At 40.9% G+C, this 15,397-nt stretch overlaps 1 protein-coding gene across 7 annotated transcripts in view; it reads left to right on the forward strand.

The window, feature by feature from the left end:
- LOC133465408 (zinc finger protein 646-like) overlaps nt 1-15,397 on the forward strand; it is a 101,781-nt gene that overhangs the window by 54,424 nt on the left and 31,960 nt on the right. The gene's annotated exons all lie outside the window — the stretch shown is intronic.

Below are 15,397 nucleotides of genomic sequence, written 5' to 3' on the forward strand. Positions count from 1 at the left end.
TCATAAAACAAAAAAAACAGTACTTTAAATGTCATGGGTGTTCACCTGGCACTTAAAGGGTTATAAAACAATAAAATGGTACTTTAAAGGGCTGTAAAACTCAAAAAGTATCACATCCTATGAAATTGGTACTTTAATGGGTCAACAAAAGTATCACGTGGTATAAAATCCGGCACTTCAAAGGGTCATAAAACAATAAAACCGGTACTTTCAAGAGTCACGGGCCGTCAGACTGTGTCACGTACAGTCATCCCCGGAGACATGTCAGGGCAAGTTAGGAAACACTTGGGTTGACGTGTCATGTGGTATAATTAATCCATTATTGCAAAACATAAAAATGTTTTAGAGTAAGGTCACGCATGGTCATCCCCGAACATGTCAGGACAAGTCAGGACAGGAAACACTAGGGTTGACATAGTGTCCGTGAGAGGAGTTTATCAGCTTTTAGCAAAAGTATATATTCTTCACATCTCCAACCAAAAGATTCTTTTACATCGCATCTTTTCAACATGAAAACTATTCAATAGCATTGATGAAGGCAGAAAACAGTAATCTTGCCTATCAGCATGAAGGAGGAGAGGTTTGGATGGCTAATGTTCCAGACTGCATTCAGACTAATATACATTGTTTAAAATACTAAAAAAACGTTTACCAAGAAAAATGGGGTGCCTTCTTGGATATGCATAGATCATTTTACACTTGAGACTATGTGAGTCCTGGGATGCACATGTCATGGAAACAGCCCTGGAACAATGAATGAATCCCTGCAAATTATCATCACAGAATTCACATACAGTAATCCTCTGCAACATCACGGTTCTTGCTTCGCAGTCCCGCTATATTGCAGATTTTTATTTCATTTGTTACGGTTACTTTATACTGTTTGTACAATATTTTTGTGTTATCCATTGCTCTTGCTCTCTCTCTCTCTGTGTTTGTCTGCCACAGTTGCAAATTTTTCGAGAATTATGTATTTTCCCCAAAACTTTCAGAGTATAATTTTTTTTTTGCCACTGATATGATATGAGCGCATACTCAAGAATTGTGCACATCTTACAAATTCTCCCCTGGTAATTAAACATATGAGCCACAACAGTGTAATGTTCTCTCATTTACTGAATAAAAGTAGGGCTGCATTTCACAAGAGATTTATGTTTTCTAATAAACTGCTGAATTTAAGAAAAATTAAAAAGTTAGAATTTCCCCTTTTCTGTTTGGGATCTTGACACAACATTGACGTCTCAAACAATTTTACATAGTTCAGTTTAACAACTCGTAATAACTGAACCGTTTTAGAGGTTACGTTTGTTCAAAACCTTTTTGTTTCATAATGGCATTTCACGTATATGCACTTTTAATAAGTGCTCCCAGTGGGAACTTTCCACAGAGAAGTACAAACTACAGTGCCGTGAAAAAGTATTAGTCCCCTTCTCAAATTAGTTTTTGCATAGTTTCCCCACTTTAAGATAATCAAAATATGTAAATATTAAAAAATGTTATCCAAGTGAACCTAAAATGCTGTTTTTGCTATGGTGAATTAATTTATTCAGGAAAAAAAATACTATTTAAAGTTACCTGGCCCTGTGTGAAAACGTTATTACCCCCATTGTTAAAACATGAATTAATTGTGGATAATCACAATTTTTGGTTAATTATCACTCATCACAAATGCAGCCCTATGGGGGGCACAAGTCAGTGCAAACTGTAGGCCGGTCCCAAGCCCGGATAAATGCAGAGGGTTGCGTCAGGAAGGGCATCCGGCTTAAAACCTTGCCAAACAAATATGAGCGTTCATCCAAAGAGTTCCATACCGGATCGGTCGTGGCCCGGGTTAACAACGTCCGCCACCGGCGGCGTCAACCTGCAGGGCGCTGTTGGAAATTCAGCTACTGTGGGTCGAAGTCAAAGAAGAAGAAGAAGAAGAGGTGGAAAGCGGGTTCTTCGGCAGAAAGAGAAGAGGAAAACACAGAGCCTAGAACTGAATGTGGGGACTTTGAATGTTGGGACTATGACAGGAAAATCTCGGGAGTTGGTTGACATGATGATTAGGAGAAAGGTTGATATATTGTGTGTCCAGGAGACCAGGTGGAAAGGCAGTAAGGCTAGAAGTTTAGGGGCAGGGTTTAAATTATTTTACCATGGTGTAGATGGGAAGAGAAATGGAGTCGGGGTTATTTTAAAAGAAGAGTTGGCTAAGAATGTCTTGGAGGTGAAAAGAGTATCAGATCGAGTGATGAGGCTGAAATTTGAAATTGAGGGTGTTATGTGTAATGTGATTAGTGGCTATGCCCCACAGGTAGGATGTGACCTAGAGGTGAAAGAGAAATTCTGGAAGGAGCTAGATGATGTAGTTCTGAGCATCCCAGACAGAGAGAGAGTCGTAATTGGTGCAGATTGTAATGGACATGTTGGTGAAGGTAATAAGGGTGATGAAGAAGTGATGGGTAAGTACGGTATCCAGGAAAGGAACTTGGAGGGACAGATGGTGGTAGACTTTGCAACAAGGATGCAAATGGCTGTAGTGAACACTTTTTTCCAGAAGAGGCACGAACATAGGGTGACCTACAAGAGCGGAGGTAGAAGCACACAGGTGGATTACATCTTGTGCAGACGATGTAATCTGAAGGAGGTTACCAACTGTAAGGTAGTGGTAGGGGAGAGTGTGGCTAGACAGCATAGGATGGTGGTGTGTAAGATGACTCTGGTGGTGGGGAGGAAAATTAGGAAGACAAAGGCAGAGAAGAGAACCATGTGGTGGAAGCTGAGACAGGACGAGTGTTGTGCAGCTTTTCGGGAAGAGGTGATACAGGCTCTCGGTGGACGGAAAGAGCTTCCAGAAGACTGGACCACTGCAGCCAAGGTGATCAGAGAAGCAGGCAGGAGAGTACTTGGTGTATCTTCTGGCAGGAAAGGAGAGAAGGAGACTTGGTGGTGGAACCTCACAGTACAGGAAATCATACAAGGAAAACGGTTAGCTAAGAAGAAGTGGGACACTGAGAGGACCGAGGAGAGGCGAAAGGAATACATTGAGATGCGACACAGGGCAAAGGTAGAGGTGGCAAAGGCAAAACAAGAGGCATATGATGACATGTATGGCAGGTTGGACACTAAAGAAGGAGAAAAGGATCTATACAGGCTGGCCAGACAGAGGGATAGAGATGGGAAGGATGTGCAGCAGGTTAGGGTGATTAAGGATAGAGATGGAAATATGTTGACTGGTGCCAGCAGTGTGCTAGGTAGATGGAAAGAATACTTCGAGGAGTTGATGAATGAGGAAAATGATAGAGAAGGGAGAGTAGAAGAGGCAAGTGTGGTGGACCAGGAAGTGGCAATGATTAGTAAGGGGGAAGTTAGAAAGGCATTAAAGAGAATGAAAAATGGAAAGGCAGTTGGTCCTGATGACATTCCTGTGGAGGTATGGAAGCATCTAGGAGAGGTGGCTGTGGAGTTTTTGACCAGCTTGTTCAATAGAATTCTAGTGCGTGAGAAGATGCCTGAGGAATGGAGGAAAAGTGTACTGGTGCCCATTTTTAAGAACAAAGGTGATGTGCAGAGCTGTGGCAACTATAGAGGAATAAAGTTGATGAGCCACACAATGAAGTTATGGGAAAGAGTAGTGGAGGCTAGACTCAGGACAGAAGTGAGTATTTGCGAGCAACAGTATGGTTTCATGCCTAGAAAAAGTACCACAGATGCATTATTTGCCTTGAGGATGTTGATGGAAAAGTACAGAGAAGGTCAGAAGGAGCTACATTGTGTCTTTGTAGATCTAGAGAAAGCCTATGACAGAGTACCCAGAGAGGAACTGTGGTACTGCATGCGGAAGTCTGGAGTGGCAGAGAAGTATGCTAGAATAATACAGGACATGTACGAGGGCAGCAGAACAGCGGTGAGGTGTGCTGTAGGTGTGACAGAAGAATTTAAGGTGGACGTGGGACTGCATCAGGGATCAGCCCTGAGCCCCTTCCTTTTTGCAGTGGTGATGGATAGGCTGACAGATGAGGTTAGACTGGAATCCCCGTGGACCATGATGTTTGCAGATGACATTGTGATCTGCAGTGAAAGCAGGGAGCAGCTGGAGGAACAGTTAGAAAGATGGAGGCATGCACTGGAAAGAAGAGGAATGAAGATTAGCCGAAGTAAAACAGAATATATGTGCATGAATGAGAGGGGTGGTGGGGGAAGAATGAGGCTACAGGGAGAAGAGATGGCAAAGGTAGAGGACTTTAAATACTTGGGGTCAACCGTCCAGAGCAATGGTCAGTGTGGTCAGGAAGTGAAGAAACGGGTCCAAGCAGGTTGGAACGGGTGGAGGAAGGTGTCAGGTGTGTTATGTGACAGAAGAGTCTCTGCTAGGATGAAGGGCAAAGTTTATAAAACAGTGGTGAGGCCAGCCATGATGTATGGATTAGAGACAGTGGCACTGAAGAGAAAACAGGAAGCAGAGCTGGAGGTGGCGGAAATGAAGATGTTGAGGTTCGCTCTCGGAGTGACCAGGTTGGATAAAATTAGAAATGAGCTCATCAGAGGGACAGCCAAGGTTCGATGTTTTGGAGACAAAGTTAGAGAGAGCAGACTTCAATGGTTTGGACACGTCCAGAGGAGAGAGAGTGAGTATATTGGTAGAAGGATGATGAGGATGGAGCTGCCAGGCAAGAGAGCTAGAGGAAGACCAAAGAGAAGGTTGATGGATGTCGTGAGGGAAGACATGATGGCAGTTGGTGTTCGAGAGGAGGATGCAGGAGATAGGCTCTCATGGAAAAGGATGACGCTGTGGCGACCCCTAACGGGACAAGCCGAAAGGAAAAGAAGAAGATCACTCATCACACCCAAGCCTGATTACCTCCAGACCTGTTCGATCAAGAAATCACTTAAACAGAATCTGTCCCGACAATATCCATCCATTCATTCATCCTTCCATTTTCTACACCGCTTATCCTCACTAGGGTCGTGGGTATGCTGGAGCCGATCCCAGCTAACTGCGGGCAGGAGGCGGGGTACACCCTGAGCTGGTTGCCAGCTAATCGCAGAGCACATATAAACAAACAACCATGTGCACTCACATTCATACCTAACAATTTAGATTCTTCAATTAACCTACCATGCATGCTTTTGGGACGTGGGAGGAAAACGGCGTAAAGGCATGCCAGAACAGTCGAGAAATAAAGTAATTGACATCTATCAGTCAGTAAAGGTTTCCAACAGTAGGGAGAGCCATTATCCTCACATGGAGAAAACATGGAGTGTTTTCAGGCATCCCCTGCCTCAGTTGAGGTTAGTGTTCATGATACAACAATAAGGAAGAGACTGGGCAAATATGGCATCCATGGCAGAGTTCCAAGGCAAAAACCACTGCTGACCAAAAAGAAATAAAGACTTGTCTCACTTTTGCAAAAACAAAAACAAAAAAAAAAACATCTGAATGATTCCCAAGACTTTTGGGAGAATATTATATGAACTGACTCAATGAAGGTTGAGCTTTTTGGTGTGTGACTGGTTACATCTGGCATAAATGGAGCACAGCATTTCAAAAACAGTCAAACATGGTGATGGTCTTGGGCTGCATAGCTCCTGCAGGACCTGGACAACTTGCTGTGGTTGATGGAACTATGAATTCTGCTCTTTAACAGAAAACCATGAAAGACAATGTTCAGCCGTCAGTTTTCGACCTCAAGCTGAAGCGCACTAGGGTTCTGCAGCAGAATAGTGATCCAAAACACACCAGCAAGGCAACTTCTGAATGGCTTAAAAAAACAAAATGAAGGTTTTGGTGTGGCCTAGTCAAAGTCCAGACTTTAATTGAAATGCAGTGGCATGACCTCAAAAAGACGGTTCATGCTTGAAAACCCTCCACTTTTGCTGAAATTAAACAATTCTGCAAGGAAGAGTGGGCCAAAATATCTCAACAGAGATGTGACTCATTGCCAAATATAGAAAACGCTTGATTTCAGTTGTTGCTGCTGAGTATGGCCCAACGAGTTTTTAGGTTTAGGCGGCCATTACTTTTTCCACACAGGGCCAGTTAACTTTGATTTTTTTTTTTCCTTAATAAATGAAATCACCATTTAAAAAGAGCAATATAAGTTCCATTGGGCTATATTTGTCAGATATTTCCATTTGTTTGATGATCTTAAACATTAAAGAGGGGAAACTATGCAAAAATATAAGAATTTGAGAAGGGGGCCAACACTTTTTCACGGCACTGTATATTGCAGAATTTGATTTTAGTTGTTACTTTATTTTTCAAATCCTCCTGCAACTTGGTCAGCTAATTTGTATTGATTAGGAACCCCACGAGGAACACCTATGGCGTCGATGTATGTTGGATTATTTTGCCCCTGCCAGGACAAATCTCTTTTTTTGTCTATGTTCTAGATTGGACAACAACATTGGTGCTTTTTCCATTAAATCTTGAACAGGCATAGGGTATACTGACACATGCAATATCAAAGTGATAATAGCGCACAATCCAGATACATCTTTAGGTAATCTATAAAACAGTCTATCATCTCCACACCACCACCAGATGTCGCTCCGTGATACTGGCATAAACTTTGGTCCTACTTTTAGGGTTACTTTACACTGTGTGTCGTTCAGTGGTCCTAATTTTTTGCCTTTACTAATCATGTTTATACAAGTAAAATTACTCGGTGCTACTAAAGTAGAAAACATTGGTTTGTGTTTGTCTGCTTTTGTTACGGGATATATAGGATCCCATGATTTACACCTCTCAGTTGGTACAGTAGCATTCATTAATGGAATAATACAATCTTGTGATAATTGTGCCGGAACTATGCGCAACAAAGGCCTTGGGACCCATGCAAACCACACAATCTTTTCTCGTTACATTTGCTGCTTGTTCCACCAATAGTAATCAATTGTTATTTTGTCCTGAAACTCCTGTGACAACAAGGAACCAATCAAATTAAAATTTGTCCACCTTTCCTTGAAGTTCTCAATGGCATTTCTAGTTTAACACGGTTCCAATAACACAATGCTACTCGGAATTGGGGGGATCTTCCGGCAGAATATGCCCACAAGCTCATAATCAAACACACTAGGTGATTTGATTTGTATTTCAATATTAAACTATGGGCCGTTTTGCTTATGTTAAACTTCTATGTTCTTTTGCTGTTTCTAGTGACCAACTGGACCAATCATAACCTGTTTCGCCAATTCTGCCCATTCTCTTGAGCATCATTGGTGAGAGCCGCATATGGAATTATGATTAAGGTAGTTCGATTTTGTGGGGCACAAAATATTAAACCGGTTTGCCGCGTTTGGAGGCCATGCCCACAGTTCTGATCATCAGCTGTACTTCTTTTGAGACGAGTTAATGATTCAAAATTTTCCATTACTGGGTTCGTCATATTGGTCCAGCTGGTAGGTGATTTTCTATTTAAAAAATTGGTTGTATCATTCAGGGTGGGATGTCCCATGTACCACATAAACAAAACCAACACCATAGTAGCCAAAGTTGCTACGTAACAACCTATCAAATCTTGTAACCAACGCGGGTGTGCCATTCTGCTGAGTTCTCACGAAACGGGTTGGTGTCTTTTTTCTTCACTGACCAGCAAGCGTTTTCAGAATCTACACATCTGCTCCCACTCCGTTATCAGACTTTTGCTCACCTTCCCTATTTGAGTACTCACCTGAAATGACTCTTTTACAGTGTGTTAAATGAACCCACGTGTTTCGTTCTGCTATTTTTAGGGCTGTTGGACTTGTCAATAACACTTGATACGGTCCTTCCCACTTTGGTGAATGCCAGTGCTTCTTTTTGATGCTTCGAATTAGGACCCAGTCTCCTGGTCCAACCAACTTGGTTTCCTGCTGGGAAACATGGTCACTTTCAGCAGATACTTTTAAATCTTCCTGTCTCTTCCATACATTTTTTCAGTCTATTTTTTATTGTTCCATTCATTCTTTCCACTAGACCTGCACTCTGAGGGTGGTAAGCACAATGTTTTTTCAAATTGATGTGGAACATCGTTCCTATTTTATTGATTATTTGATTTACAAAATGAGTCCCATTATCGCTGTAAATGGTTTCAGGTATGCCATATCTTGGAATGATGTCTTTACATAGTGCTTTTGCCACCGTCAGAGCATCAGGTGATTTTGTTGGGAATAATTCAATCCATTTAGAAAACGCATCTATGATAACCAAACAGTACTTCTTTCCCTCACTTTGACTTAATTCTATGTAATCCATGTGAACGCGTTGGAAGGGGTATGTAGGCACTGGGAATTTACCTCTAGTAGGTCGCAATTGCCCTTGCGGATTATGGCGTGCACAGATCATGCATGCTCTACAATAATTCTTTGAATATAAATTGAAACCATAGGTTGTAAAGTGTCGATGTATCTGTGCCACCATCCCTCCGGTTGAGACATGTGACACACCATGGCTCAATATAGCAGCCCATTTGAATAGGTTTTTTGGAAGTATTTGTTTCCCTTCTGTGCTAATGTAAATTTCATTTTGTAGTTTTGCACCTTGTTTTTCCCAATAATTACGTTCTTGTTGTGGACTTTGTTGTTGCATGTCTTTTAGTGTTTGGTCATCTAAGGTTTGTTCTTCAATTTGTTTTTTTAAACCTAAAAATGGTTTATAGGCTGCTTCTTTTGCGGTTTTGTCAGCAAATGCGTTTCCTTTAGAAACCTTGTCAGTGCCAGATGTATGTGCAACACATTTACAAATTTCAACTTTTCGTGGATGTTGCACTGCGTGTAATAATTGTTTAAGTAATTCAGCATGTGTTACTGGCTTTCCTGTTGACGTAATCATTCCTCTGTTATCCCAATATTGCGCAAACACGTGAACTGTGGAATACGCATATTGGCTATCAGTATAGATTGTAACATCTTTATTTATCATTAGTTTGCATGCCTCGGTTAATGCTACTAATTCAGCAGCTTGGGCAGAGTAATGTGACGCTAGTGACTCAGCTTTTAGCACAATGGTATCAGTTACCACCGCATATCCTGTTTTTATCTTCCCTAGTTCATCATTTTTCGAAGAACCATCTACATATAGAACCTGTCCGTCACTTAACGGTTGTTCTTTCAAATCACCTCTACATTTAGCAGTTTGCTCAGCCAATTCCTGACAATCGTGCTGCGTGCCTTCATCAGGTAAGGGTATTAGTGTGGCTGGATTTAAGGTTGTGCATCGCTCAATAGTCAAATGTGGTTGTGACAGCAAGATGGCAATGCAAGATAAATGTCTTGCAGGTGATAAAAAGATTTTCCATTTCCTCAACAAACTGGACAATGTCTACTTTGTAGGGTGTGATGCCGGCTATGGCCTTTTTAACATCCTCATTAGTCCAGGTCCTATAGACCAAAATAGTTTCTTTGTGGTCCATTTGGATTTGCCACCTCAATCATTGGATATAAATCCATGTCTCCCTCATCTGTGGTTATATTTGTTATTTTGGGAATGGGAGACAATGTTCCTCCCATAGTTTTAGACCAATTCATTTGTGCCCCTCCTGATTCTAAAACTCGTTGAGGTTCTGACTCATGAGTTGGAGGAAGTTCATGAGGTGGCAAAAACGGGTACAAGGGTGCTGATGCCTTTGTTTCCTCATTCTTTTCACACTTTTTTTAACCATCTTTTTCTCAACTCTTAACTACTGGTCCTGTCTCGCCATCTTCCTGTCTTTGAAACAACATATCTTTATCCCTACCTGCCTGCCTTTTCTGTTCACTTTCTAAGTCCTTCTTTTTCTTACTTCCTTTTTCTCTTTTGGACACCATGTTTAGCCAGAAGAATAAGTCGTCATATCCGTCTTTTTCTATTTTTGATATGATTTTTGTGTCGACATTTTATTTCGTCTCGAAGTTGAACCAATTTTTGCGAATTTAGCTGGCCAGCGAAACCGTATTTGGTTATCCACGTGTTTAAATGTTTTATTTTGGAAAGGTTTTGGAGTTGAACATATTTCCAGTCTTTAGACGTTAAGCGTTCTTTTAGGTCCGTTTTACTGTTATTTTTCCCATTTTGTGAATTTGGAAGTCAGTTTATTTGCACCTAGAGTGACCAAAATACTGACTTTATTCAAAATGACAGGGTGACAATGAATCTCTGGATTTTGGTAATCCTCAAGCTTCTACCCACACGGGGCGGAGCATTCTTGCATCTGCTTCCAAACCCAGTTGTCACTTACAATCCTGTCTTATACATTCATAATTTTACACATTCACACGATACTAGTAACATTTTTACAAACACAGAAACACGGAATTTAAGTACATACAGGACTCCGCCGTCCTCGCGGAATTTCTCGGACTCCGCTGTCCCTCTTTTACTTGCCAGTGACTAGTATTACACAAGATTTATTCTGCCGCAGACTTCTTTCTTGCGCAATTCACTCTCTTTAATAACGTTTTTTTTTTGTTTGTTTTTTTAAAAATTTTAACTCACCAAAGTCGTCTTCAATCCTGTAGATTGTCGTCAACCTTCAGATCCCAGCTGAGGAGAACGAAAACCAGTCCCGGAAAGGGTCTTAGTTGCCGTGGCCACGGTCTCTTAACTGGAAGTCGGCTCCACAACTGGAATCCTCGGGTGTGTTGACATCCGGCTCGAAGGACCAATTTAATGTTGGATCTATCTCGCCCAACACCTATAAAAATAGACACAAAAGGAATTAAGACGCTGGTTTCTTTTGCTCATGAGGAGGACGTATGAGAGATTGCTCGGATCCAGTCTCCCATCACGCTCTAAACAATCTCTCACGTCGCTCCTATATTTATTTGAAATAGGGAGGTTTCTAAGTTGCAAGACATAACATACTAAGCTACAAGACACAACACACTAAGGGGAGGGTTTCAAGGTGAAGACATGAGACCAACACCGGCCACGTTCTTGGTCAAGGCGCCCTTGTATCGGATGATTCCTGCTGAGTCATCTTCTTGAAGGCGAGACATCTTCCTTTCTCTCACGGTCAGCAAGCAACCATCAAAATCGTCCATAATACTAATGCAAGCTAAGCAAATAAATGATAACTTCTACAATATATTTAACAGTTGGTAATAGTGAAAAATGAAGTGAAACAGAATGATTTTAGTCGTTTCGAGAATGAGAGTGGTTAAAGAGGAACATGCTAGCAGGTGGAAGCAGGCATCAGGTGCAGGTGGAAATGGGCATGGCTCAAGTTGGAGGCCAGAACAAAAAAGTAAAGAAGTGAGGTAAATTATGTTTATTTTAAATTTGTACATCAACATGTACTTGAGTGGTGTAAATTAGTTTTTCTGTTTGAACTTCAAACATTCCTCGCGGTTATGTGCTTCATTTTGGCACTGAGTGACGACTAGGCTGGCCACGGTGGGCTGCTCAGGCATAGACAGACTTCCCCAGCCTGCAGGCTTCTGTTTACAGATCAAATGCGAGTTAAGTCAATGTTAAGTCAATTAAACAATTGTATGGTTTCACAGTCATATTGGACCTGTGAAGGAGCTGACACAAGTCAATACAAGTGTGTATTCACCATTAACTTTAAAGGTACATGGTAGACAACATAAATTGTGATTTTTTTTTTTTTTATGTTTGTTTTTTTGGTATGTTTGATAGATCGATGAAGTCAAACTAGTCTGTATTAAAAATATTATACACAGCAATTCAGATTAAAACACTAAAAACAGCTTTTACCAACAAAAATTGGGTGTCTTTTTAGATATATAATAAATTATGCTATTGTAGGAGTTGAACAGACTATTATCCCGGACTTTTGGTTTCAAAACTAATTATTCAAAATGTTTTTTGTATATGCAGTTATAGCTTATGTTAAGTCAATGAAACAATTTATTTTAATAAAAAAAATTCTAGTCGCGTGGAATCGTTTTAACAGCAGATACGGTATATTTGTCCAGGTCTTACCGCTATAGTTGCCAGGATGAACTGACAGATTGACTGGGTTCACAGAGAAAAACTCCGCCCTGTTGATTGTTAAAGCAGTGGGATCAATTCATACATTAACCGCCACACTTGAACGTCGGGAGAGCATGGTGTGCTTCGGACTCATAAGTCTAGATCAAGTATCTTTTAAGGACTATGGCTCTTTCAAACTATAAATTATCCTCTTTATTAGCAGTTATTGAAGTAAATATTTCCGGTCAAAACTAGGGTTGGACATCGTTTGAATTTGAGCGATTCCGGTCCCAATTACGGTTCCTTATTTAAATTCCGTTTCCAAACGATTCTTGATTCGGATTCTTTTAGGAGGCTGGGTCAAAAAAGCTTGCATGGTTTAAATAAAGGGTGTCCAAATTATGAACATCCATTTTCTTAGCAGGCTGCAGCATAGACTAAAATCAACATTTGACTCGGGGTTCTTTAAAACCAGTATCACATCACTATCAAACCTATGAACTAAAAGGCAAAGTGTGTGGAACTCATCCAATTGACTTAATATTCATTAATTGTTTCAGATAAAAGTTGACTATATCATTGTTAAAATAGTTATTTGGGACTGTTTTATCATGTCAAATGGTTTATATGTGCAAGTTTTAAGTTGACCTCCTGTAGCCATTTATTTTGAAGGGTACGTACCGGAACTCAGCATTTTGGCACAAAAAGTACGACAGAGGTGATTTATTTTTTAATGAATGGAACCAAATGCTTTAAAACGTCGATTCCTTTCTCTACCCACCGATGAGGCACAAGGTTAATGTTTGTGATACTGTGAGACAACGTTTATGTGAATTTTGTCCCAAGTCATTGTAATGTAAAGTTCCAAATGATTCTCGATGCCAACCCTCGTCAAAACGGACTTTACTGGAAAAATAATTTGATTTGTCCAACCCAACCCTTATCACAAGGTGAAGCAGATGGACATCAGCCAGCTCCGAGGAGAACTATTTTTTTTTTTTGTTAAGCAAAGGAACATCTTTAAAGCTCAAAACAATACAACACTACTTCAGAGAGTTGTAAAACAGCATAGGTTAGAATATTGTCTGTCGTAAAGCAATTAAGTGGTACCAGGATTGAGGAAGGCTCTTTAAGGGGAGTGGTGCCTGCATTTCAGGGTGGCTCTCAGGCCAGAGGCTCTGTGTGGAGGGTGCCTGTGAGAGAGGAAAAGGATGGGAGGTGGATGTTATAGCAAATGAGGGATCTGATGTTTTAAATAAGAGTTAAGGCTATTTCTGATCTTATGTACATAGCATCAATCAATGAAGACATTTTATGTTTTAATATGACCGGCAAAAGGAAATTGAATGTCAACAACAGTCATTTCCAGATATGTCATAATTATTGTGCTAGTGCAATAGTTGAACAGACTATTAGCCGAGACTTAGGGAAGGTTATCCTCCAGGTTGCATTTTAACACTTTGTTACAGCCTTATCAGTGTAAAAAATGTAATCGCTAACAAAAATAAATTAAATCGCTCTGGTAAAGCAGTATTTTAAATCAGCTATGAATCTGGTGGTCTTTATAAAACAGTATAAATGTGGACACGTCATTAACTTTAGGATTTCTCTGTAAGTTTGGTAGATTGATGAAGAATATACAAAGCGATGCAGCTTTTAAAACACTAAAAGCAACATTTACAAGGGGTGGCTGGTTTCACATAAAGAAACTCCGCCCTGATCGTGAGGAACCGCACAACAATGTGGGCGTAAAAAAGGAGTTGCCATTTTCATATCCACACCTTACGGAACGCGCCTCCGTTGTTTCATTAGATGAAAAAGAAAACATCCCCATTTCTTAAATACAAGCCCCTCCAATCTTTCAAAGAATGTTAGTTGTTTAAGCAGTGTTAACATTACATAGATTACCTCCCCACAGACTTTTAATGCCGGGAGAGCTTGGTGTGCATAGGAGTGTCAGTTCAAAGTAAGTATCTTCCAAACGTTCACGCGTTCATTGAGATACTGTATTTTCACGACCATAAGGCGCACCATATTAAAAGTAAAAGCCACAGTCTCAGTTACGGGGTCTATTTCTGTATTTAACACATACACAAGGTGCACCGTATTATTGGGCGGAGGCATGTTAAAACACGCTTGCTTAAAACATACGGTAGCAAGCATGCACACTAAAACAATGTTTTTAAAAATGCAGCTGGAGCAAAACTGAGTTCGGTTGTACTTTATTGAAGTATTTAACAATGTACTCACGTTATTTTTTGATCAATCCTCATCCACAAATCCATCAAAGTCCTCATCTTCTGTATCCGAAATGAACAGCTGGGCAAGTTCTCCATCAAACACGCCAGGTTCCCTCTTGTCATTGTTGGAGTCAGTCTTGTTGCCGTGCGGCTCCTCAGAAATGATGCTGACTTTTACGAAAGCTCAGACAACAGTGCAAGCAGACACGTCAGCCCAAGCATCCACAATCCATTCACAAATTGTGGCGTAACTTGCCCGGCGCTGCCTCCTAATCTCAGTTAAGCTGCGTTGGCTATCTGTCATCAATTGCTCCCACGCCGCTCACAACTTCACTTTGAACGCCCTGTTTACACCTATGTCCAGCGGTTGGAGTTCCTTCGTCAAGCCTCCTGGAATGATGGCAAGCTCAGAGTTATTGCACTCAGTCGAATAGTGACTGTAGAGACGCTTCTCCTGGCTGTTCATTGCTCATTAATTCATTGCTCGAGTTGGTCTTCCAACTCGGGCCACCTCGCCTTGTTTCCACAGAAACTCAGCTTCGTCTTCTTGACTTGGCGAAGCTCGTTTTCCTGCTTCCTTCACTTGCGAACCATGGATTTGTTGATCTTGAATTCTCTTGCGACTGCTCGAGTCCCATGTTCCTCCGCATAACTGATTGCCTGCAGTTTAAACTGTGCTTCGTAAGCATGTCTCTTCGTATATTGAAATAGAAGTTAGACAGCAGTTACTCAGTTAAGTATTTTTTGTGGGGACTATGTTTTACTGTACTTGGGCCATATTATTCTTATGTATCAAGTAAAATTCAAGTGTCAAATTGAAAGAGCAAATTTCCTGCTGCCTTTTACCCAACAGTATTGTCAAGCCAGTTTAGATTAAAATCCCTCAATTACTATTATTTAATGTTTTTACACCCTTGAATTCTACCAAAAAGTAAGGGGAGTGTCTTTTGTACAACACAAAACAGACCTTGAGATATTTTGCACCTAACTGAGGTAATGGGGTTACAAGTCACACCTCACCAAACCCAAGGAATGTTGCTGCGCCATAAAATTGCATTCCTACTGTTTCCTCTGACTAAATGAAGTTGGTATTGCAAATATTTCTAAGGCGCGCACACACACGCTTGATATTTCGAAAATCCTCTATAGCGAGTGTGCCCTGCTGGAGCAAATGGCACCAAGGAGATTTCGAAAATCCTGTATAGCGAGTGTGTCCTGCTGGAGCAAATGGCACCAAGGAGCCCCAATCTCTTGACTGCCTCTGCCACCCTGCTGGGCC

This window comes from Phyllopteryx taeniolatus, chromosome 16 (genome assembly GCF_024500385.1).
Source record: "Phyllopteryx taeniolatus isolate TA_2022b chromosome 16, UOR_Ptae_1.2, whole genome shotgun sequence".
Taxonomy (NCBI): Eukaryota; Metazoa; Chordata; class Actinopteri; order Syngnathiformes; family Syngnathidae; genus Phyllopteryx; species Phyllopteryx taeniolatus.